The sequence below is a fragment of the Balaenoptera physalus genome (genome assembly GCF_965194825.1).
Source record: "Balaenoptera physalus genome assembly, chromosome: 4".
Taxonomy (NCBI): Eukaryota; Metazoa; Chordata; class Mammalia; order Artiodactyla; family Balaenopteridae; genus Balaenoptera; species Balaenoptera physalus.
In genome coordinates, this window is record NC_138891.1 from 132382722 (window position 1) to 132407760 (window position 25039).

The 25039-nt window shown below is 40.6% G+C and overlaps 1 pseudogene across 1 annotated transcript; it reads left to right on the top strand.

The window, feature by feature from the left end:
- The first annotated feature begins 938 nt into the window (after positions 1 to 938).
- LOC309659588 (14-3-3 protein gamma pseudogene) lies at positions 939 to 24409 on the top strand (annotated as a pseudogene). Its single transcript has 3 exons — positions 939 to 1025; positions 12704 to 12985; positions 13596 to 24409. The product of its transcript is annotated as a 14-3-3 protein gamma pseudogene (transcript).
- Positions 24410 to 25039: the final 630 nt, after the last annotated feature.

Below are 25039 nucleotides of genomic sequence, written 5' to 3' on the forward strand. Positions count from 1 at the left end.
TCCCAACTTCTCCCTCTAAGAGAGTTGACAGTATTTCTTCAATCTTCCAAATATTTTCTACAACTATATTACCATGTATGAGATATACATTGTAAAGGGTTCTTCTTTCATATTTTATTTTATCTTTTATTATGAAATATAGCACATGAATAAGGAGTATAAGGAAATATGTATGTACAGTTTAAAGAATACTCATACCTATAAACTCACCAACCAGTCAAAAGAGAACATCAACATATACCTCAGGAGCTCCTATATATTCCTCCCAAATTGCATTTGTCTTCCAGTCTCTCAAAGGTATCCTGATTTTTATGGAAAATATCTCTTTGGTAGTCATTAGATTTGTTCATAATTATTCCAGCTCTCTCCTTCTGGCCACTTGGTAGAACTGTGCTTGCCCACACATTTGAAGTCGGTTTGGCCGTGTCAAATTTTTGGCAAATGAAATGTGATCAGAAGTGACTGGATAGACACTTTAAAAGTCAGTGTAAGCTGTGCTATATTCTCTTTTTCCATCTGTGTCTGGCAATGTTCCGGATGATGGTTTTCCATCAGCCTGGATCCTCAAATGAAGACAGCAACAATGTGAAAATAGAAATAAAACTTATTTCAAGCACTGAAGCGTGGGCTGTTGATGACCGACCACAGCAGAACACAGGTTTCCTGACCCAGTCCCTGTGCTTCTCGCCATAGTTTTGTCACCATGGTTACAACATTAAATAAAATATAGGGACTTCCCTCGTGGTCCAGCTGTTAAGACTTCACCTTCCAATGCAGGGGGTGTGGGTTCAATGCCCAGTCAGGGAGCTAAGATCTCACATGCCTCATGGCCAAAAAAACAAAACATAAAAGAGAAGCAATATTGTAACAAATTAAATAAAGACTTTAAATATGGTCCACAGGAAAAAAAAAAAAAGTTTAATAAAATATAGTTGCAAATGGATGCCCTTGAGCTTAGCTGCTGTAGTCAGGAGATGTTTGAAAATGGGAAAGAGGAAAGAGCTATGGAGGCCAGGGAGAAACTGGTAAGAAGTTTCAAATCAGGTTTCTTTTTTTTTTAATTAATTTAGTTTTTATTGAAATATAGTTGATTTACAATGTGTTAGTTTCAGGTGTACAGCAAAGTGATTCAGTTATGCATACATATATATCTATTTTTTTCAGATTCTTTTCCTTTATAGGTTATTACAAAATATTGAGTATAGTTCCCTGTACTACACAGTAGGTCCTTGTTGGTTATCTATATTATATATAGTACTGTGTATATGTTAATCCCAAACTCCTAATTCTGACTGGAGAGTGATCTTTGTTTCTTTCTGAGGCTAAGGAGACTCTCAAATCCCTCTTATTTCTCTGGCAGAAAACATCATAAGAAAGACACTTTCAGGTAGCTTTGAATTTAAAGGCCACTATAGAGTAATCTCTTTAGCATTTTAGCCTTATTAGAGCCAGGGAAATTTGGTTGAGAAAGTATTTGTAATGGAAGAAGAATATAGGAATAATGGGGAGGCTGATGACAATGTGGAAACAGTAATTTTCGTTTATTGAGTTCTTATTACATGCCTGACACTTAGCTCTTCACATTTCCTAGGATGATTCACTTAATCCTTCCAAGACATTCTTAGAGGCTCAGACCCCTAATCTCTTTACCTATAACTTCTCACTTAACCTCATTAGATCTTTGTTTTCCCATCTGAGAAATGGGGGGGCAGTAATTTTTACTTCTAAAATTGTGGCGAGGATTGTGTAAGACGATGGACAGAAAGCTCTCGACACAGTGTCTGTTACGCAGCAAGCATTCAATATAAGTGGTGTTCCCTTTTGTAACTTTTACAGGAAAATGTCCTTAGCCCTGTGTCCAAGGGCTTCCGTGCCCTGCCCCACCCCATGTGCAGCTGTGTTTGTCACCCTTCCCGGAAGCCTGTGTCACACCAGGTGGCTTCCCCAGCTGTCCCCAGTTGTTACTGGTACAGTGTGTGTCTTTTCCTCTAGTCTCAGACCCTTAGGCTCCAAAGTGACAGAGGACATTCCCTAAAAGAATATGGGAGGTTTTGTTGACTCCCTGAGATTTGTCACACCACGTGGATGGGAGATACCCTAATCTGTGCCTGAGGGAAGCCCCCAGATTCTTTTATAAGTCCTGGTGTTCTAATATCTTCTCCAGCAGTCCCCTGCTTTCCCTGCCCTCAATTCTTTGGTGACTAACATCACAAAGCAGAAGAAGGAACAGTTTCAGATGCATTTCTGTTTTAGTCAGTGTTCTCCAGAAAAGAAGACCAACAAGATATATCTTTTTGTTGTTGTTGTTGGAGTATAATTGCTTTATAATGTTGTGTTAGTTTCTGCTGTACAACAAAGTGAACCAGCTATATGTATACATGTATCCCCTCCCTCTTGGACCTCTCTCCCACCCACCCCCATCCCACCCATCTAGGTCATCACATAGTACTGAGCTGAGCTCCCTGTGCTATACAGCAGGTTTCCACTAGCTACCTATTTTACACATGGTAGTGTATTTATGCCAAACCTAATCTCCCAATTCATCTTACCCTCTCATTCTCCCGCTGGGTCCACATGTCTGTTCTCTACATCTGCATCTCTATTCCTGTATCCTGAGGGAGAGAGAGAGAGAGAGAGGGAGAATATATGAATATACTCTGTCTCTCAATATATATGTAATATGTATATTTATGTTTATTTATTTTAAGGAATCATAAGGAATTGGTTCACATGATTATGGAGGCTGACAAGTCCCAAGATCTTCAGGGTGAGTCAGCAAGCTAGAGACCCAGGAGAACCAATGGCGTAGTTCTTGTTCATACGCCAGCAGGCTCAGGACCCTGGAAAAGCCACTTTGAGTCTAAAGGCAGGGAAAAACTAATGTCTCAGTTCAAATGCACCCAGGCAGGAGGAGTTCTCTCTTACTTGGGGGAAGTCAGCCATTTTGTTCTCTTCAGGCCTTCAGCTTGGATTGGATGAGACCCACCCACAGGAGGGAGGGCAACCTGCTTTACTCAATCTACCCATTAAAATGTCAATCTCACCCCCAAAACCCTCACAGCAACACCCAGAATAATGTTTAACCACATATCTGACACCCTGTAGCCCAGTCAATCCGACACATAAAATTAACCATCACAATTTCTATTCTTGTCTCTTTTGAAGCCCTCATCCTGCCAGCAAAAATGCATTTTGCTTAAAGGTCCCAAGTTATTTAAATTTCACCCATTAATGGGGGTGAGAGTTTATCTAAGGATAGAGAGGGAGATGGGGTAAGGAAGGAATGGCAGAGTAATTAAAAGTAATTGTTTTAACTAAAAGTAATTGTTATAATTTTGTTAAACCTAACTAATTGGTAAGAAGTAACAAGGAGAAGGCCATTATGCAAATGTATGGCTACTGTATTCCACTAGAAGTAAGGATATCAGAGCAGAGAATGGGTCCATTTCTACTAGTCAGTTCCTTGAAGGTCTGTTCATTATACTTCCTTATCAGTAACACCTGGTCTCCACTGCATCTCTATGATCTTAATTTGTTCATTTTTCTCAACCTACTCCAAAGAGGCTCTATTCAAGGTGACCCCGACCTCTAATTTATGCTGTTTGCATCTCCGTCACCGCACTACTGGCATCCTTCAATGCACAGCTCAAATCCCATCTTCTCCCGGATGCTTCCTGTGACTTTTCCAGTCCTCATCATCTTCTCTTCACTCTGCTTTCGTTTCTTCTAGACTTTTCTGTACACTGACTGTTGTCCTTTGGGCAGGTAAATCTGTATGAACTCATCCTATTTAGTGGCTGTTTCTCCCCATTCTCTCCTCATCGGCATAGCAGCCAACCTCAAGATGAAGCTTTGTTTCTTCTGTGTCTCCTTTAGCACCCACACGAGTCCTGAGAATAAAGAGTTGCTCAGTCAGTACCTACCAATTTTATAAGTGACTCGAAAATGGAAGTCAGACCCCATCCCTTCTCTGATGAAAACTCTAATGAATTTTCACCTTACTCGCCATAAAAGCCAAAGCCCTGCAACAGTTGACAAGGGGCAGCTTGATCTACTCCCTGGTCCCCTCTGTCTCCCACAATTTCCCCCCTTGTTCACTGGAGCATCATCTAGAACAACCTGGGACTCTCCCCTGCCAGGAAGATCCCTCAGGTGTTGGGGTTCCCACATACCTACCGTAAGGGCAAATTTAAATAAAATAAGATGCTTAATTTCTCTGCTGAAAATAGGGAAGAGAGCTCATTTTTCTTAGAGCATTTAGTTTAGAAAACTTGTAACTGTCAAATTCTTTCTCTGCCTCTTTGAAACATATGTAAATCTTTTTAAAAGCTAAATAAGCCTCTTGTCAGCTTTATGACCCAGGAATGTCTTTCTTAAGTGCCCCATCTCCTAATTTCTGTGAGAGGGTGGGAGCCTAACTTTGGCTGGCGCCTCACTCCGAAACTACCTCCTGTCATGAAGATGTGAGAGGTTGATTTTTTTCCTTTGAATAAAGCCAGTTAGCTAACACAGATGGCTAATTACCAGGTTCAGTTACCAGGTGAATCTAGGATGATCTATGCGCGAACAGTGGTGCTGTCAGGAGGAGTAGAGGAGTAATTATTGTTTATCTTGAGACCGTGCATGGGATGGGTGGTATCTGCTTGGCTCTATAAAATGGCTCTATAAAATGATGTCTTTCCATATTTGCAATCTCTTCACAGATCGTCAGTGATACTTACGCACCCCATTCTGGTTTAATGCTTATTCAATAGTAAAATTGTTTTATTTCTCTTCTACCTTTGTGGAGAGGTTTTCTGGGTTGGGAGAGATTTAGCTTTTAATTATGTTTCTCCCACAGTACCTGGATATGTCCCCCATGCTATAGACTTCTACCTTGAGAAGGGGAAGACGAGGACCTGCGTCTTCAACGTTCCCCTCCACCCTTTCCTCTGATATTTCATTGCACCAAATAGTAGGTTTTCCTTATATTATATCCTCTTGCTTCTAGGCTGCACTAATCTCCACAGATCAGACTTAATGAAAGAAACTACATCCTCTGAGTCTATGAGTCTACCAAGCATTTTTTTTTTTTTTTTTTGCTGTGGGGAACTCTTTAGTTTGGATTCTTACCAAAGCAGATGCTTAGACAAGGATTTGGGTGCAAGTAGTTTACTTGGGAGGGGCTGGGAACACTGGCAGAGGAGTGGGGGACTGAGAATGGGAAAGGGAGATGGCCAATAAAGGGTGAATTATTAAGACAGTTGTTGTAGTGGGTGATGGGAGCTTAATCTCACGTGGAAACTCAAGGAACTGTGTAAAACACACGCATCAAAATGATATCACTGAGAGGCCAAGAAGTTGGGGCATTTCTTCACTCCCAAGAGTCAGTAATTAAAAGCTGCTGGAGGATGGGGGTGGGGGGGACACTTTCAACTGGTCTCTCTTGTGAGCAAAGCTGCTTCCAGTGGTTCAACGAAAATCCTGCAGTTATATCAATTCTAACTGTGGGAGGACTGCCCACAGTGGAGGTCTGGGCACTAAAGGCAGGGGATGGGCAGCCTCTGCCACAGGAACCCGAGGTAGCATGTGGAATTGGCACCAGGATGCATGGGTGGACTTGGACTCCAGCCTCTGGGAGTATGGTGGGCACACAGCTTTCAGCTGTATCCCCTCTAGGACTGGCTCAGAGGTGGAGACACACGCAAGGTCATGCTCACATCCAATGATTGATCAATATAGGAGTATAAAGGCCAGGCCACCTTGACCCTACTTGGCACAATGCTAGAGGGTCATCCTAGCTGCAGAGACTGCTCAGCTCTGCTTCCTGCTACTCCCGCCCTCAGAGCCATCCCATGGACTCTTCTTAATAAACATTATAACCTTCAAACCTCTTTCCCAAGTCTGCATCCCAGACAGCTCAACCTACTTTAATGTGGAAACAGGGATTCCCAAGAATGAAAGCACATTGACTCAATATCCTAAGATTATTATCCCTGCTAAGCACCTATAAAGAATCTACAAATCCCAATTTCTCCAGAATAAGCCATAGTGGGTCTTCATAAGAGCAACTGTAACAGGGAAGAGCAAAATCCAACTCCATGTTGAATCTGTTTCTTGTACTTTAACATTTGCTTTTCATTGCTTTTGTTATTATAATCATTAAAAGGATGCTGTCTATAGCTGTAAGCATACATAATGGCCTGCCTCGGGGAACACTGACCCTCTGCCCGAATGTTAAACTAAAGTACCTTTGTTCAGCTCACAGGGAGACATTCTGCCCACCTGTGAACAGCTGTAGAAAAGAAGAAATTAACATATCCCCTCCCTCAATGCTGGCCAAGCCAGGAGATATTTTGCAAGACTAATGACCTGTTTTACTTTACTTCCTCACCTCCTCCACCTCTCTGTTCTGTAAAAGAAACTGGCATCAAGACCGCAATAAGATGGTACTCTGGGACGCTAGTCCGCCATCTTCTTGGACACCCAGCTTTCCAAATAAAGTCACTATTCCTTGCCTCAACACTTCCTCTCCCAATTTATTGGCCTGTCATGCAGGGAGCAGAGTGAGCTTGGACTCGGTAGCACAATGATAATTTTTTTTTTATGGCTGTGTTGGGTCTTTGTTTCTGTGCGAGGGCTTTCTCTAGTTGCGGCAAGTGGGGGCCACTCTTCATCGCGGTGCACGGGCCTCTCACTATCGCGGCCTCTATTGTTGCGGAGCACAGGCTCCAGATGTGCAGGCTCAGTAATTGTGGCTCACAGGCCTAGTTGCTCCGCGGCATGTGGGATCTTCCCAGACTAGGGCTCGAACCCGTGTCCCCTGAATTGGCAGGCAGATTCTCAACCACTGCGCCACCAGGGAAGACCAATAATTTTTAATAAATGATTATCTCCATTTCCTCAGAGAAAATTCTCTTCCAGTTTGGGTTGTCTTCTTTGTGCCCAGCAAGGTTCTTGCATTGGGGTCTCTTTTTCTTGCTTCAAGGACCTCATTAAGGCAGTTCTAGTCAACCACTCAATCTTTATCAACTTATTTCTAAGGAAATATTTATTGCTCTGCAGTATCTGCCAAAAGCTTGCTGCCTCCTTAGGGAAATGTTGGCCCCAGACTGCAGCTCTGGGTCTCACTAACCTCTGTTCTTCTTTTACCAGCTGCATTTGTTTTTCCTGCTGTGATTGGAGTTCTGTTTGCTGTGGAAATAAGAGGGGTGTTTGAATTCCTTTCAGTGGGAAAGAAACACTTCCTCCTTGGTGTCTAGGCTGAAGACACACCTCCCCACTGTAGAACATCAGGGCATGTTCTGTGTGATACTGTGAGTCAACCCCCTGGCAGAAGCAGCTCAGGGGTAATTTTTCAGGCACGATTCACACAAATTATTGAAATATACTAGTGTTACTAAATATGTTTTAGAATAAAACTCAATATACACTCATGATAGAAACTCTCAACAAACTGGGTATAGACGGAATGTTTCCCATTATAATAAAGGCCATATATATGGCAAGCCCACAGCTAACATCATACTTAATGGTGAAAAGCTGAAACTTTTTTCTCTAAGATCAGGAACAAGACAAGGATATCAACTCTCACCACTTTTATTTAATGAAGTATTGGCAGTCCTAGTCAGAGAAACTAGGCAAGAAAAAGAAATAAAAGGGATCCACATCAGAAAGAAAGAAGTAAAGCTGTCTCTATTTGCGGATGACATGACGTTATATATAGAAAATCCTAAAGAGTCCACCCAAAAGCTGTTAGAACTAACAAACAAATTCAGTAAAGTTGCAGGATACAAAATCAGTATACAAATACTGGTAGTGTTTCTATACACTAATAACCAACTATCAGAAAGAGAAATTAAGAAAGCAATCCCATTTACAATTGCATCAAAAAGAACAAAATATGTAGGAATAACTTTAACCAAGGAGGTGAAAGACCTGTACTTTGGAAATTGTAAGACATTGATGAAAAAATTGAGGATGGCATAAATAAATGGAAAGATATTCCATTCTCATAGATTGGAAGGATTAACATTGTTAAAATGTCCATACTATCCAAAGCAATTTATAGATTCAATGCAATTTTTTTAAGATTCCAATGGCATTTTTCTCACAAATAGAATGAACAAGTCAAAAATTTGTATGGAACTATGGAAGACCCTAAATAGCCAAGGCAAACTTGAGAAAGAACAAAGCTGGAGATATCACACTCCCTGGTTTCAAATTATATTACAAAGCTATAGTAATCAAAACAGTATGGTATTGGCATAAAAACAGACACATAGATCATTCAAACAAAAGAGAGAGCCCACAAATAAACCCGTACATATATTATCAATTAATTTATGACAAAGGATCCAAGAATATACAATGGGGGAAAGGAATATACAGTCTCTTCAATAAATGGTGTTGGGAAAACTGCACAGCCCCAGGTGAAAGAATTAAACTGGACCACTATCTTACAGCATAAACAAAAATTAACTCAAAATGGAAATCAAAATGGATAAAGACTTGAACAAGTTTATGTTCAAACTTCTAGAAACAGTAAAGCTTCTAGAAGAAAACATAGGCAATAAGCTCCTTGATGATTTTTTGGATTTGACACCAAAAGCAACGTCAACAAAAGCAAAAATAAACAAGTGGAACTACATCAAACTAAAAACTTCTACACAGCAAAGGAAATCATCAATAAAGTGAAAAGGCAGCTTATGGAATGGGAGAAAATATTTGCAAATCATATATCTGAAGAGTCAATATCCACAATATATAAAAAACACATACAACCAAATACCAAACAAATAATCTGATGCAAAAATGAGCAGAGGATCTGAATAGACATTTTTCCAAAGAAGACATACAAATGGACAACAGGAAAAGGTGTGCAACATCACTAATCATCAGGGAAATGCAAATCAAAACCACTATGAGATATCACCTCACACCTGTTACAATAGGTATTATCAAAAAAACAAGAAATAACAAGTTTTGGTGAAGATGTGGAGATAAGGCAACCCTGTTCACTGTGGGTGGGAATGTAAACTGGGGCAGCCACTATGGAAAACAGTATGGAGGTTCCTCAGAAATTAAAAATAGTACTACCATATGATCTAGCAATTCCATTTCTGGGTATTTATCTGAAAGAAATGAAAACACTAACTCAAAAAGATACCTGTACCCCCATGCTCATTGCAGCATTATTTACAACAGCCAAGACTTGTAAGCAACTTAAGCGCACATAGATAGATGAATGGATAATGAAATTGTCAGTTATATATCAGGATATTGTTCAGCCATAAAATACATAAGAAAATCCTGCCATTTGCCACAATATGGATGAAACTTGAGGGTACTATGCTAAGTGAAATAAGTCAACAGAGAAAGACAAATACTGTACAATCTCAATTATATAAGGGATCCGAAAAAAAAAAATACCCTCATAGATACAAAAACCAGATTGGTTGTTACCAGAGGCAGGGGAGTGGTAGTTAGTGAAATATGTGAAGGTGGTCAAAAGGTACAAACGTCCAACTGTAAAATAAATAAGTCCTGGGGATGTAATATACAACATGGTGACTATAGTTAATAATACTGTAGTGTATATTTGAAAGTTGCTAAGAGAGTAGATCTTTTTTTTTTTTAATAAATCTATTTATTTTATTTATTTATTTTTGGCTATGTTGGGTCTTTGTTGTTGTGCACAGGCTTTCTCTAGTTGCGGTGAGTGGGGGCTACTCTTCGTTGCGGTGTGCGGTCTTCTCATTGTGGTGCCTTCTCTTGTTGCAGAGCATGGCTCTAGGCGCATGGGCTTCAGTAGTTGTGGCATGCAGGGTCAGTAGTTGCGGCTTGTGGGCTCTAGAGCACAGGGTCAGTAGTTGTGGCACACGGGCTTAGTTGCTCCACAGCATGTGGGATCTTCCCGGACTAGGGCTCAAACCCGTGTCCCCTGCATTGGCAGGCAGATTCTTAGACACTTCGCCACCAGGGAAGTCCAAGAGAGTAGATCTTAAAAGTTCTCATTGCAGGAAAAAATATTTGTAGCTACATGTGGTGATGGATGTTAATAGATTTGTGATGATCATTTCACAACATATACAAATATCAAATTATTAAGTTGTACAAGTGAAACTAATATAATGTTATATGTCACATATCTCAATTTAAAAAAAAATTTTTTTATAGTCCAGTGGGCTTGTGAATGCAAGCCCCATTAGCTATCAGAGCTAGGTGATTTGCAGGCCTGTCCCTCAGGTGGAAACCATAGTAGGCGGGGTGCTAGATGTGTGGACAAGCTCCTTCCAGGGAGATACTGATGGCTTGGTTTTATTGTTGGAATGAGCCAGAGGGAGAAGATGGGGAAGTGTCCACTGGTTCTTTCAGGCTCCAGGGAGGATTGCAGTCAGCACCTGGATGTATGCTCATTAGAAAACTGGATCCTTAGGCAGCAGCTTGTAAAGTATGCGGTCAAACTCCTTTCAGGGAAAGACTGGGAGATGGGTGTTTCTGTCTGCTCCCTCTATGCTGAGTCCCAGGGAAATCGCTGCATTAAGTGCTCATGCTCCCTTTAAGAACAGCTTCTTTGTTTGCTATAGTCAAGTTCATGAACATAAGCACCATTGGCTTTCAGAGCTTGGTTTTTGCGGTGTCCACCCCGCAAGTGGGAACCTTAAAAGTTGGGGTGCTAGATGTTCAGTCCAAACCCTTCACTCTGAAAACGAATCCGGCCTCTGTACCCTGACACTGAATTAAACCTCCGAGACAGAGTTTTGGTTGAAGTAGAAAAAAAAAATAGCTTTATTGTTTTGCCAGGCAAAGGGGGCCACAGCGGGCTAATGCCCTCAAAACTGTGTGTTCCCCCTTGGTGAGGGTAGTAAGAAGTTTTATAGTAATGGGTCAAAGAGGGCGTGATCAGCTCGTGGACATTCTTCTGACTGGTTGTGAGGTAAGGAATCAGCGTCATCAACCTTCTGGTTCCAACCAGTCTGGGGTCTCTGTGCTTGTGGGCAGCATACCATTAACTTCTCCCACCTGGTAGGGATTTCAGTATCTGCAAAACAGCTCTAAGATACTGTTATGTATGTCCCTTGATGGGGCGCCAAGACCCTGCCCCAAGGCTGCACTATTGTTTCTTTTGACTGTTCCTCCCTTGCCTCTGGATCCCCTCCCTTCCCTAATTAGCAACTGTTTGAACCTGCCCTTGGAACTCAGGGGGGTTCATGGAGGCTGAATGAAGCCTATTTCCTGTAATCAAAGAAATGGGGGACACAGAAAGGCTTTTGTGCCCAGGAGGCCCACAGGGCCATGCACCATATCAACTCTTCAAGGAGAAACTGGGAGTTAAGGGTTCTCTCCAGATTGTGTGGCACTGTGCTACAGATGGGGTTTATGGCACAAGTATATCTCCACCTTTCCGACCCGTTTTGATGAGGGTATTCTCTCGTTCCCCTGATGTGTAGGAGTCACTCAGCTTGTCTCTGGATTTCTCTCAGAGGGAATTGCTCCTCGTGTAGCTATACATTCAGTGTGTCTGTAGGAAGAAAGAAATTCAGGAGCCTGCTATGTTGTCATCTTGTTCTGGAGTCTCTCAATTTTCCACTCTAGAACTTTTGGACTTATTTTTGCTCTTTCCTCTTAGAGTTACATCTCTTAATCAATGCAACAAGCATCTTGACTGTAATCTCATTGAGAATAAGTGGATGTTGCTTCAAGTTTTCACTTGCTAATTTTAGCCCTTTGAATTCCAGCCAAGAGGAAAGGAAATGCCATTCAGCATACAGATCAGAAGTCAAAGTTAGGAAGCTCACCAACAGAGAAAGCAAAGGGGAGTTGTCATTCTTCCGTTACGAAAATGCAATACCTCTTGCTTTTACCCATGTTCATACCACATCTATAAAAATGTAACAAAGAGGGTGACACAATGGAAAGTGAGAGATGGAGATGAAAGGTTCTAGGTTCTAGGTTCTAGCCTGGGCTTTGCCACTCATGGGGCTATTTGGAACACTCTTCTCTAAGTCTTGGTTTCATCATCTGTAAAATTAGAGTGTTAAACCAGTTTTTATATTGTAAGATTCTATCTGAAACCATTATTAATATTATATGATATATTTCTATTGCTGGTATTTTTAAATTGGTTTTGATATAAATGGCTAAGTAGGGTGATTCCAACCCCTTATCATGAGAATATTAGTGAGCTTCATTTTTAGAAAGAAAGAGTCATATCTAATTATTTATTTTAATTTTTTATTTTATAACTTCATATTTCTATAAATAATATATAGTTTCCTTAGAGATCAGAAAGATGAAGGAGGCCCAGAAATTGGAAAATAACGTGCAAGGGAACAAACCTTTGCCATTTAGTCTTTTTTTCTCCCGTAAAAAAATTAGTTTGGGGGGCTTCCCTGGTGGCGCAGTGGTTGAGAGTCTGCCTGCCAATGCAGGGGACACGGGTTCAAGCCCTGGTCCAGGAAGATCCCACATGCCGCGGAGCAACTGGGCCCGTGAGCCACAACTACTGAGCCTGCGCGTCTGGAGCCTGTGCTCCGCAACAAGAGAGGCCGCGATAGTGAGAGGGCCGCGCACCGCGATGAAGAGTGGCCCCCGCTTGCCGCAACTAGAGAAAGCCCTCGCACAGAAACGAAGACCCAACACAGCCATAAATAAATAAATAAATAAATAATTCCCATTAAAAAAAAAAAAAAAGACTAAACTTTAAAAAAAAAAAAATTAGTTTGGGCCTCTACGCTGCCACCGTCCCCTCAGCCTCTCCCTTCATGGGTTGGTCCCACTGGCACAGGGACTCCAGCTGCACTGCAGCTGCCCCCCGAGCCCATCAGTCTGCCAGGGTCTTCTGGCCCGGCCCAACCCAGCCCATGGAGATGGTGGACCACGACAGCTAGTGCAGAAAGCCAGGCTGGCAGAGCGCTATGATGACATGGCCGTGGCAGAGCTGAATGAGCCACTGTCCAATGAAGAAAGAAACCTCCTCTCAGTGGCCTACAAGAATGGAGTTGTGAAACCGAGAAGGACCCATGGGGCTCCTGGGCTCAAAAGCCTTTCTGTGTCCCCCATTTCTTTGATTACAGGAAATAGTCTTCATTCAGCCTCCATGACCTCCCCTGAGTTCCAATGGGCAGGTTCAAACAGTTGCTAATTAGGGAAGGGAGGGGGATCCAGAGACAAGGGAGGAACAGTCAAAAGAAACAATAGTGCAGCCTTGGGGAAGGGTCTTGGCTCCCCATCAAGGGATACACATCACAATATCTTAGAGCTGTTTTGCAGATACTGAAATCCCCACCAGGTGGGAGAAGTTAATGGTATGCTGCCCACAAGCACAGAGACCCCAGACTGGTTGGAACCAGAAGGCTGATGATGCTGATTCCTACTTACCTCACAACCAACCAGTCAGAAGAATGTCCAAGAGCTGATCACACCTTCTTTAAACCATTATTATAAAACTCCTGACTACGTCCTTCAGGCCAGGACACACAGTTTTGAGGGCATTAGCCCGCTGTGGTCCCCTTTGGCAAAGTAATAAAGCTATTCTTCTCTACTTCACTCAAAACTCTGTCTCCAAGATTTAATTTGGTGTCGGGGTACAAAGGCCAGATTCTGCTTCAGTTGGGGCACACCATTCTTCCTGGACGGTCATTATTAGCACTAAACAGAAGATGTCTGTAAATGGTAATGAGAAAAAGATAGAGATGGTCCATGCTTACCAGGAAAAAATGGAGGAGTTGGAGGTGGTATGTCAGGATGTGCTGAGCCTGCTGGATAACTACCTGATCAAGAATTGCAGTGAGACCTAGTGTGAGAGCAAAGTGTTTTACCTGAAGATGAAAGGGGACTATTACTGCTACCTGGCCGAATTCACCACTGGAGAGAATAGGGCGACCATTGTGGAGTCATCTGAGAAAGCCTATAGCAATGCCTGTGAGATCAGCAAGGAGAACATGCAGCCCACTCAACCCATTAAATTAGGCTTGGCCTTTAACTATTCCATTTTCTACTATGAAATCCAGAGTGCCCCAGAGCAAGCCTGCCACTTGGCCAAGACTGCTCTCGATGACACCATCACTGAGCTCTAGACGCTCTCAACAGGACTCCTACGGGGACGCCACACTCATCATGCAGCCCCTCTGCAACAACCTCTTGCTCTAGACAAGCGATCAGCAAGACCATGACGGGGGAGAAGGCAACAATTAAGGCCCCCAAGTGGATTGGCAGGGCACGCTGATGTTACTACAGCAGTCTTTATTTTTTACCATGAGTTGAGTGTTGGGTGGGGGAGGGTAAGGGAGGGATGACCTTCCTAGGGAGAAACCCATGACCTGCCCTGTCTTTGATCGCCTCTTTGACATTTTTGCTAAAATCCCACTAGTGGAAAGTCAGGCTAGCTGTGCTTGTATTGGAATAGCAACCTCACATTGGCATATGGGCTGTTCTGTAGCTTAATGCAAGTGGAGCTGTCTTTAACTTATTGCTAGAGAACAGGGTTTTAAGATGAAAAGAACACTTAAATGGAATGGCCCGCATTCAATAAGTCTTGTGGTTCCAGTAAGGATTTTGGGTACTTTCTATCTCATCTGTTTTATTTATTTATTTATTTATTTATTTTTAATTTTATTTATTTATTTATTTATTTTTGGCTGTGTTGGGTCTTCGTTTCTGTGCGAGGGCTTTCTCTAGTTGCGGCGAGCGGGGGCCACTCTTCATCGCGGTGCGTGGGCCTCTCACTATTGCAGCCTCTCTTGTTATGGAGCACGGGCTCGAGACGCGCAGGCTCAGTAGTTGTGGCTTACGGGCTTAGTTTCTCCGCGGCATGCGGGATCTTCCCAGACCAGGGCTCAAACCTGTGTCCCCTGCATTGTCAGGCAGATTCTCAACCACTGCGCCACGAGGGAAGCCCCTCATCTGTTTTAGCTGTGCATTTTTTTTAGGGTGCACTCTACCACAGTGGTCCCCAACCTTTTTGACACCAGAGGCTGGTTTTGTGGAAGACAATTTTTCCACTGTTGGGAGTGGGGAAGGACAATGGTTCAGGTGGTAATGCGAGCAATGGGGAGCGGCAGATGAAGCTTTGCTCGCTTGCCTGTCACTCACCTCCTGCTGGGCGGCCTGGTTCCTACCAGGACTGGTACCGGTCCATGGTCCAGGGGCTGGGAACCCCTGCTCTACCAGACATGGAATAGTTTAAAACCCAAGCTGATAGACGTAGAACATGATGTATATTTATCCTTATGGTTTAGGCCTTGCTAGTTTTCACAAGTTTCTACTTAGTGGACAATATTAACACTAAATTGCCATTTACAGTATTTCTACATTATAGCCGTATGTAACATCAAGCCATTGATTGTGTATTTTTCTTTATTTTGGCTTTTACATCCTTATTCAGCCTTATCCAGGTTGGTTTTACTGTTATCTATCTCCTAGGCCAAAAGGCTTGCCTGAGGAGAATCGAAGCTACTTTTTAAAGGTTTTGGTTAATAGGCGCTTGGCAGGTGGCTGTGGAATTTTTGTCCTTCTCTCTTCTTAACTTAAATCCACCACAAAAATTGTTAATCACTTTAATAGAAACGTTAAACACCACAAAAATAGAGAAAATTCAGGTCTGTCTCCCATTTCTTGTGTTGATATTTCCACGGAAATGCTGATTTTTCAGCTGCCACAGCTCCTTCCTCTGGGATTACACTGTTCTTTCACTCCTCACTTGAGTCTTCCCCACTGTACCTTATGCTGACGGAACTGACTCGGGTGGATTGAAAAGCTGTTGGATTGTAGAAGTTGGCGGTCATTTTGAGAGAGTTCAGGGTGCAGTGTGTGAAAATTCAGGTGCTAGGAGCTTACTGGTAGAAAAATCCTATAGGAAGAGTTCATAAACTTCTGTCCAATTTCAGAGCCTTGTAAGTGTGTCAGTTTTTCCTCCGTGAAAACACTCCTTCCCCAAATAATTGCTGTAGGAAAATAAACTAAAATCATTATCAGATAAGAAATACTTAACTCCTACTTGACCAAAACTTTTTCTATGTATTTTTTTTCTTCTTAATGAAAGCGTAGAAGCTGGCGATTGATTTCTCTTATGCCACCTGTGCATGTTTTAGAATTGTAGGGAACCACAATGCTATTTCCACAAGCTTGTTTCAGTGAGCCTTAGGTCCTTCGCTCTCATTTTGGATAAGTCTTTCTAAACACATGACCTATTGCATATGCGTTCAGCCTTTTTTATTAAGACCAGTAACAGTGTGAACTCCCGAGATAGGGAGCGACACCAGACTCGTTTGTCTCTTTGTTTTATTTAGGCAAGGAAAGGAATGAGTAACGATTGAGGAAAACCTGACAGCTGTTTTTGCTAAAACCAAAATGGAACTTCCAATTGTGAAATGCACACGCTGACCAGGATCCAGGTGACAGTGAAGGTAGAAGAGTGTGACGATGTTCTGTCACGTGGCACAGTTTACCCAGCATGACTTTCCTTAGAAGGTCCCCTCCATATGCTAGAGAGGAAGTCCCAACCAACCAAACCTACCAGAAGAACTAGCAGAAGAGAGTTTTACAGCTTCTGTGCCCTAATAGGAGCCTTAAGTCAATACCACTGATGGGAACAGATTTGGGGGGTAGGTGGGGCTTTCCTTAATTTATCTTCATGTCCAGTGAGCAATGTTGTGTCCTTCCTTGTAGCATTTGGAAATGATTTACTGGAATTACAAAACCTATTTTTCTTTTAAATTTCAGCTTCAGCTCTGGCTGCTTTTTAGAATAATGCAAGATAAAACCATATCTGAGGGCTAAAAATGAAGAGGGAATGGGAGGAGACAATATTTAAACAGTTTGAATGGTTTCTTTTCTTTTCTTTATTTTCAAAGAAATGCACTTGTCTATGATGATGTCTCTCCAGTGAAAGGATTACTCCTCCATTACTCTGTTGATACAATATTGTGCATGTTAGTGTTGTATGTCTATACAGTGGCTTGAAATTTATTAACTTATACTGTACGTGTTTTGTATTCCTATAACAAAAAAATTGTCTTCAAAAATTTTAAAGTTTTCTTTATTTAATTTTTCCTCTTGGGGGTAAAGTTTGCTCTTCCAAATAGTGATTGTAACAAATTGATCTATTTTGGAAGTTGTTACAGTGACATGCAGTTATATATTTTGTTTTTAAACGGGAGGGGGAGTAAAAGAAACACCAGTGTTAACTTAATCTTAATGTCTGGTGTTTGTCATGGTGAAATTATAACTATTACAGTGCAGGAGAACAATGAATATGTTCTCTGAGTGAGGCTTTGTGCTTTTTGTCAAGTTATGCAGTGAACTATTTTTAAGGTCTATTCAGTGATTATTTTTCCAACTCCGTGCTTCTCTAAGAAATTATTTCACACATGGACCATTCTTAGCAGTTTTCCTCAATGATGGAATATCATGAATGTGAGTCATTATGTAACTGCCCTACATTGAGCAAATAAACTTACAGATCTGAAAAAAAAATTTTTCTAATTAATAAATAAATTTGGTTCTATGGTACTTTCAATTATGTTTTGTTGAATTTATCTGTAAGTGTTAAATTCTTCTATTACCTTGGATAACAAAGATGAAGGGGATAAATTCATGGGATTGGGAAAGGCAGCTCTTATTTACAATTGTATCTTTAGCTCCAAGCGTAGTACCTGGGATACATTAGATGGGCATTAACTATTTGCAAAATGAAAAAATAAGTAAAATTCAGAGATGCTGGGAAGGGGATTTAATGAAAGAACAAATTCCAGATGATGACATTGGATGTTGTGATGTCTGATTATAGATCTTTAAATATAAAGGTCAAAGAAAAAGGGCTTTGAAGATAGCATAATCATCCTGTAGAATCCAAACTGCACAGAAATCAAATGAAAACATCTTTAATTAGTATCAGGAATTATCCTAAAGTTTTACACAATTAAAATGGATGAGATTTTTTTTTCATGCAATTTAATCTACCCAGTGAGAATGGTGCACGTCTATGTGGTTTGCCCAACCCATCACTGAGGGTATATAGAAGTCCCAGGGAAGCTGGTGATAGTCATACTCAGGAAAATTGCCCTTGATATGCAAACAACTCTACAGGTCCTAACACCATGAGTTACTATGGCAACTACTACAGAGGTCTGGGCTAGGGATATGGCTATGGCTGTGGCTAGGGAAGTGGCAGCTTCTGCAGACTGAGCTATGGCTGAGGCCATGGAGGCTACAGATACGGCTGTTGCCACCCATCGTGCTATGGAGGATATGGATTATCTAGCGTCTACTGCAAGAGTGAACTCATTCTTCTAATCACAGGAATCATCATATCATCCTGATTTAGTTCTACTTTCATGTGCTTTATCCCCGTATATCAGCGTGTAGCTGCTTTCTTGATAAAACCAGTAGAGGATGACATGTGAGCTCTTCAAAACCAGGACTCAGTTCCGGCAGCAAACACCAGAAGCAGGAACAGCAGCAAAGGGAATGACCTGGAATCTCACCTTTCAAGCTGTTCATCCCTCTCTTTCCTCTTAAGATACCAAGATGTTACGAACTCCCATATGTCAATAAACTAATTTCAATAGCAGAGCAAACATATAGTTTCGTTTCCATTCATTTATTTTACAAAACTAGACATAAGCTCTCTGGGGACAGGTGACTATGATTGCTTATTCATCATTGTATGCTCTGTGCTCATGACAATACCTAGTACATATAAGGCAGTCAAAGAATGTTTGCAGATTAAGAAACTTGTTCATGGTTTTCTATAATATAGAGCCATTTTTAATTTTCCCAATAATTATCTGGAACCTCAGCCTAATTTTGGAATCATAATGTCTGTTCACTGACCCTATTTCTTCCCCGCCCCTGCACCCACACATTACCATTGAACATCTCTCCCCCAGGTATAATTTCTGTTTGTCCCAGGAGCTTAAAAATACCTCAACAGTTCCGTAGTTGAGTAGCACTCTATATGTTCCCCTTACGGAGTCAGGCAGAATACCTTGCAATTTGTCAAAAAGCATAAGTTAAAAATTGTTTGCTGTCAAGGCAAGACATAGGGTAGGAAAAGATATTTACAAAATATATCACTGGAAAACTTGTGCTCCTGGGCACCACTGGAAACAACCCAAATGTCTGTCAACAGTAAAATGGAAAAATAAATTGTAGTATATTCTTACAAAAGAATACTACATGGCAATGACAATCACCAATCTAGAGTAACATCTAGAGCTTGCTGCATGTTCTGGAGCTACAAGCAACGATCTGGATAAATCTCACAACCACAATGTTGGGTGAGGGAACCCAGGCATAATAGAATAGAGTATGAGCCTATTTATTTACATTCCTAGATAGAAAAACCTAGAACACAGGGTTAGCAGGCAGGATAGTGGTTACCTTTGAGGAAGTGGTATCTGGGACAGGACCTGAGTGGGGTCTTCTAAGGTGCTGGAAATATTGAGTTTTTTTATCCCATGGGTTTTTCAAATGCTCTCATTGTGATAAGTCATTGAGCTGACATATTTTTGTGTATTTTTCTGCATCTGTTATATTCCAATTGAAAATAGTTAAAAATTGATAACACTGTAAGATTTAAAACGAGTCAGGTAAGAACACACAGTTCAAATTATTTACCAGACTCTTTTTTGAGTACCTACTCTGTATCCTTACAGGCTAGGATATATGGGAGTTTCAAATGACATTGCTTTTAGTGTTAAGACACTCAAAATCCAGCCATCTCTAGTAGGGACATATGTGGGAGAGGGAGGCATGAGAAGGAGGTGATGAGTTCCTGCTCTAAAATCTAGGAGAGAATTAGGGAAGTTTTTCCTCATTACCCATACTCCAACTTTAGGGTATCGACACATTGTTGGTATCTTTACTTTAGTCACAGAACTAATCATACATGAAGGAATAAGACAAAAAGTTAAACAGTAACTACAGAGAAAATGAAGTGAAGCACCTGAATTAAGAAACCTTCTTGCCTATTGGTTTCTCTTTTTAGTTTGTATTGCAAGTACATTCTGCTCGATGAATACTTATTTTATTTGCATGCATTAGTGTTCTGCTGGTGATATAAGTAGGGGATGGGTATTATTAGCTGAGAAAAAAATGTAGAAAAAAATTCTAGGGGGAATTCCCTGGTGGTCCAGTGGTTAGGATTCCACGCTTCCACTGCAGAGGGCCTGGGTTCCATCCCTAGTCAGGGAATTAGGATCCCACAAGTCACACGGCACGGGCAAAAAAAAAAAAATATTCTAGAAAGAACATTAGTAGAATTTCAATGGGAATTGTGATGCCTAAAAGTTCTTCTAGAATGATTTTTGAAAATTATATAGTAGGCTAAATTATCCTTTGATATTGTCTGAGAAAAGTTGTTATACTGTTGTGGAAGACACAAATATATTGAAGAAAATGGTGTCTGCCATTCTTTGAATTAACTATAAGAGTAATTTATTCACTCTATTAAAGAGGTTTGGAAAAGTAAAGATATAAAGTTAATGTTCTTTGTGTTACTGAAAGCTATTTTAGTTAGGTATTAGTAATTTTCACATAAAGCCTTTAGTGTTTCCATAGTGTGCCTGATGGGTTTGGAATAGCAGTTCAGAGCTTTAACAAAATTGATGTGGATATCAAGCCTTCCGCATCCTATTGAATGTCTGAAAAATGTATATGGAAAAACAATGACTTGGTAACCAAGAGTTACTCATGGGGGCTGTTGAACATGAAGATCAGCACAAATCTTGCCAGGCAGTTTCTTTTATGACCCCACTGCTGACTAATATCTTCTACTTGACAGAAAAAATATACCACACATGAGCCTCTCCCTAAATTCAACTTTCCCTGAATGTTTGCTGAGATTTATCTCACATAAGATGGATTAAATTTTCAAGGCTTAGAAAAAAACTGTGCATTCATTTCCAACTTACCAGCTAAATAGTGTGCCAATGTCATGTCATACTTGAAAGGAAGGCTTCAAGGATCATTCTGATGCCCCAGGAAGGGGTAGCATTCCATGCCACCACCCAAGATGCTAAGACTGAGGCTTTAAAACCACCCTTACATGCTCAACCTGAAATTGGCATTAATCATCTGGGCTATAATAAGTTTCAGGCCACCTGTTAGGAATAATTTTTCAGCATTGCTTGAGAATTTGGAAGGTGCTTAGAAGTAGTAAAAAAAGAAAAAAGGAAACTATGCGTTTTGCAAATGCCCCTGATTTATTGGTTATTTTCTTATCTATTATAATTGGACTATAAATGATAAATACCTATAAATAAAGAAGTATGCTTTCGCTAGGTCCTCTATAATGTCTAATTTGTGGTAAGATCATTGAATCTCAGTTGACTTCAGATCAAGGACTATTTGTATTTATGACTTGAAATAATGTTTCTGTATTAGGATAGCTAGACTATGCTGCTGTAACAAATACACCCTCAACTCTCAGTGGCTTAATCCAGTAAGGTTTATTTATGAGTTTTGTCTCAGTCTTATACAGGTCAGGCAGCTCTCCTTGGGGTTCTCCGGCAATGGCTTAGGGATCTGAGCCTCTTCCATCCTGTATCTTATTGTTCTAGTCATGCTGAAGGGAGAGGAGAGAACATGGAGAAGTCAGACCTTCTCTTAACTGCTTGGGATGGGATGTAACACATTAGTTCTGTTCACTTTCTCATTGGTGAGCGCTCAGTCACATGTCTCTATGTGTCCAGGAATGGGTGACTCAGTAGTCTCTCTGTGGTCACTTTCCTCAACCAGAACTGGATTGTTTTGCACATCTAAGGAAGCCCTTTGCTCCATTTTGAAACTAATTTTTTGGTTTAACCCAAATGTAAATGTGATGGAGAAACCTTGGGTTCTTTCATCCAAAGCTTGGCCCAGCTTTGTTGCACTTGCTTCTTTAATGTGCATTTCTTATATGTCCTTATTCATTGATCCAAGTCAATTTGGGTCAGTTCATTGACCCAAGTCAATGAAAAACAAACAAACATTGGCAAAATGGAGCCAAATATAGCTTTATGGTATGTGTTGGAGATGACTTTCAATGTTAGCTACCATTCATTCAGTTAGTCATTCATCCTTTCGAATAATATTGAATACTGACATGTTCTTGACACCATGCAAAGCATATGGGAAGTGGTTATTAGAACTCCCTGCTCCTAAGTAGATGGCAACCTAAAGAAAGTAAAGCTTAGGGAGATTTAGCAACTTATCTCATTTTAAACACAGATCCAGTCAAATTACAGAGCTGGAATTTGAAACCAAGTCAGCTTCACCAAAACCCATGTTCCTAAATTTTATGCCCTACTTCCTCTGTGACAGGCAGAATTTCTGCAATGGCCTACAGAAGAATATTCTTCCCTGAATCCGCGGAAGCTGGCAATTTGAGGAAATATCACTCCCATGATTGTGTTATGTTGTGACACAGTTAACCTTACTTGGGTGGGCTCAACTAATCACATGACTCCTTGAAAGCAGAGAGTTTCTAGACAGGTAGCAGAAAAGGAATTCTGAGATTCAATGCATGAGGGAAATTCAATACAGTTGCTGGCTTTGAAGATGAAAGGGGAGCAACGTGATGCCCTCTAAGGAGCAGATAGCAGCTCTTAGCTAACAGCCAGCAAGGAAACGGGCACCTCAGACCTATAACCACAACCTGATTGAGCTTGGAATTAGTTTCATATCCAGAGCCTCCAGATAACAGCTCAGCCAGGCTGACTTTGGTCTTGCAAAATCCTAAGTAAAGAACCCAGTCAAGCTCACTAAATTTCTGACCTACAGAATTGTGAGATAATAAAATGTGTTGTTTAAGCTGCTAAATATAGAGTAACTTGTTTTACAGTAATAGAAAACTAATGTATTCCCTCAGATTTAAAAAAAAAAAATCCATCATTTCACCTTCTTTGGGTAATTTGATCAATCAATTGTGAATCGAAACATGTCATAGATGAACAGATGAAGAAGATGTGGTATATGCATCTTCTGTATATATTCAGTATATATAAAACAGAATAATACTTAGCCATAAAAAAGAAGGAAATAATGCCATTTGTAGCAATATGGATGGACCTAGAGATGATCATACTAAGTAAAGCAAGTCAGACAAAGACAAATATCACATGATATTACTTATGTGAGGATTCTAAAAAATAATAATACAAAGAAACTTGTTTACAAAACAGAAATAGACTCACATAGAAAACAAACTTTTGGTTACCAAAGGGTAAAGGTGGGGGAGGGAGGGATAAATTAGGAGTTTGTGATTAACAGATACACACTACTATATATAAAATAGATAAACAACAAGGACCTACTGTATAGCACAGGGAACTATATTGAATATCTTTTAATAACCTATAATGGAAAAGAATCTGAAAAAAGATTATATATATATAAAACTGAATCACTTTGCTGTACACCTGAAACTAACACAACATTGTAAATCACCTATACTTCAATACAAAAAAAAAATGATTAAAATGGAAAAAAGAAAAAATGAGCTGTCCTATCTTCTACCAAAATTTCTCCATATTTTTCTAAAATTACCATGAGAAAATTTCATGGAAGCCAATTCTACCTGCACTTCAGATACATACTTTGAATGACTCTTTATATTCAGTGAGGTGCTTTCATACATATTTCTCTTTGGGGAACCAGGAATGGCAGGTGTCTCTGAACCCTTTGCCAGCGAGGAAACAGAAGTTCAGAGGTTAGGAGACTTGCATAATGCCACATAGTAAACTAGTAATAGATTTGGGTTGTTTAAACGTGTTTTTATTTACTTTAAAAGAATCTTCTTTCCTTTAGGAAGCATGATTCCTTAATCTTACTCTTAGGGGCAAAATTACCTCTAAAGATGGGGCTAATGTCTGACGCAGTTGTGACATTTACATAGGGAAATGTTTTACAGTTTGTTTTTCTACTCTCATTTTTAGACATATTTCATTATCATAGCCTCTTGGATTTTGCCAACAAAATGTCTTTTAGGGACCTCAGTTATATGCTCTTGATTTGTTTAAACCATGCCATTTGCATTTCAGTAGAGATCCAACTGGTTGGCATTTGCTAGAACCTCACACCCATTGTTTTATGAATAGACATTGAAAATCATTTTGATGTAGAAAAAGAAAACAACTAAGTTTAGGTAACTAAAGAAAACTCAAACTGGGGACTTCCCTGGTTGTGCAGTGGTTAGGAATCCGCCTGCCAATGCAGGGGACACGGGTTCGAGCCCTGGTCCGGGAAGATCCCATGTGCTGCAGAGCAACTAAGCCCGTGCGCCACAACTACTGAGCATGCATGCCACAACTACTGAAGCCCACAGGCCTGGAACCCATGCTCCACAACAAGAGAAGCCACCACCATGAGAAGCCCACGCACCACATCGAAGAGTGGCCCTCGCTCGCCACAACTGGAGAAAGCTCACGTGCAGCAACGAAGACCCAAATCAGTAAATAAATAAATAAATTTATTTATTTATTTTAAAAAAAGAACACTCAAACTGAACTCTTTGACCCTGAGCCCCAAAGAGCACAGTATAAATGCTGGGCAAACTATTTTTGTTTTCTGCTTTATAAATGAGTTCTTTTCTTTTTCTGTTGACTATTGTCTGGCACAGCTGCTGTTTTCAGAGCATAAAAAAGATGGGAATCATGAAAACAAGGAAATAAAACCTTGCCTAAAACACCTTGGCCTGTGAATCATGGCTGGTCTCCTCCGTAAAATGTGTATAACCACTAAGTCATTTATGAATGAAGGAGCATAGGTTAGTGGTGGCATCAATAAAAGCAGTTAAAACAGGTGAATTCTATTTCTGGTTCCAAAATGATGATAAAATGACTTGAGAGAAGTCACTGTAACTACTTTCAGAGTCTCTACCTGTGAGATGAGAAGAAAATAAGAAAATTCTTTTTTTGGAAGATGATATAAAGACCTGCTTAACCTCTCATCCTGGCAGCCTTCTGATTCTCACAGCTGGATTCTCTTAAGCATCTCCTTTACATTCAACCCCACATACTAGCTCAATAATATATGCTTTTTCTTGGTGGGGTAACCCAGGACAATAATTCAATGT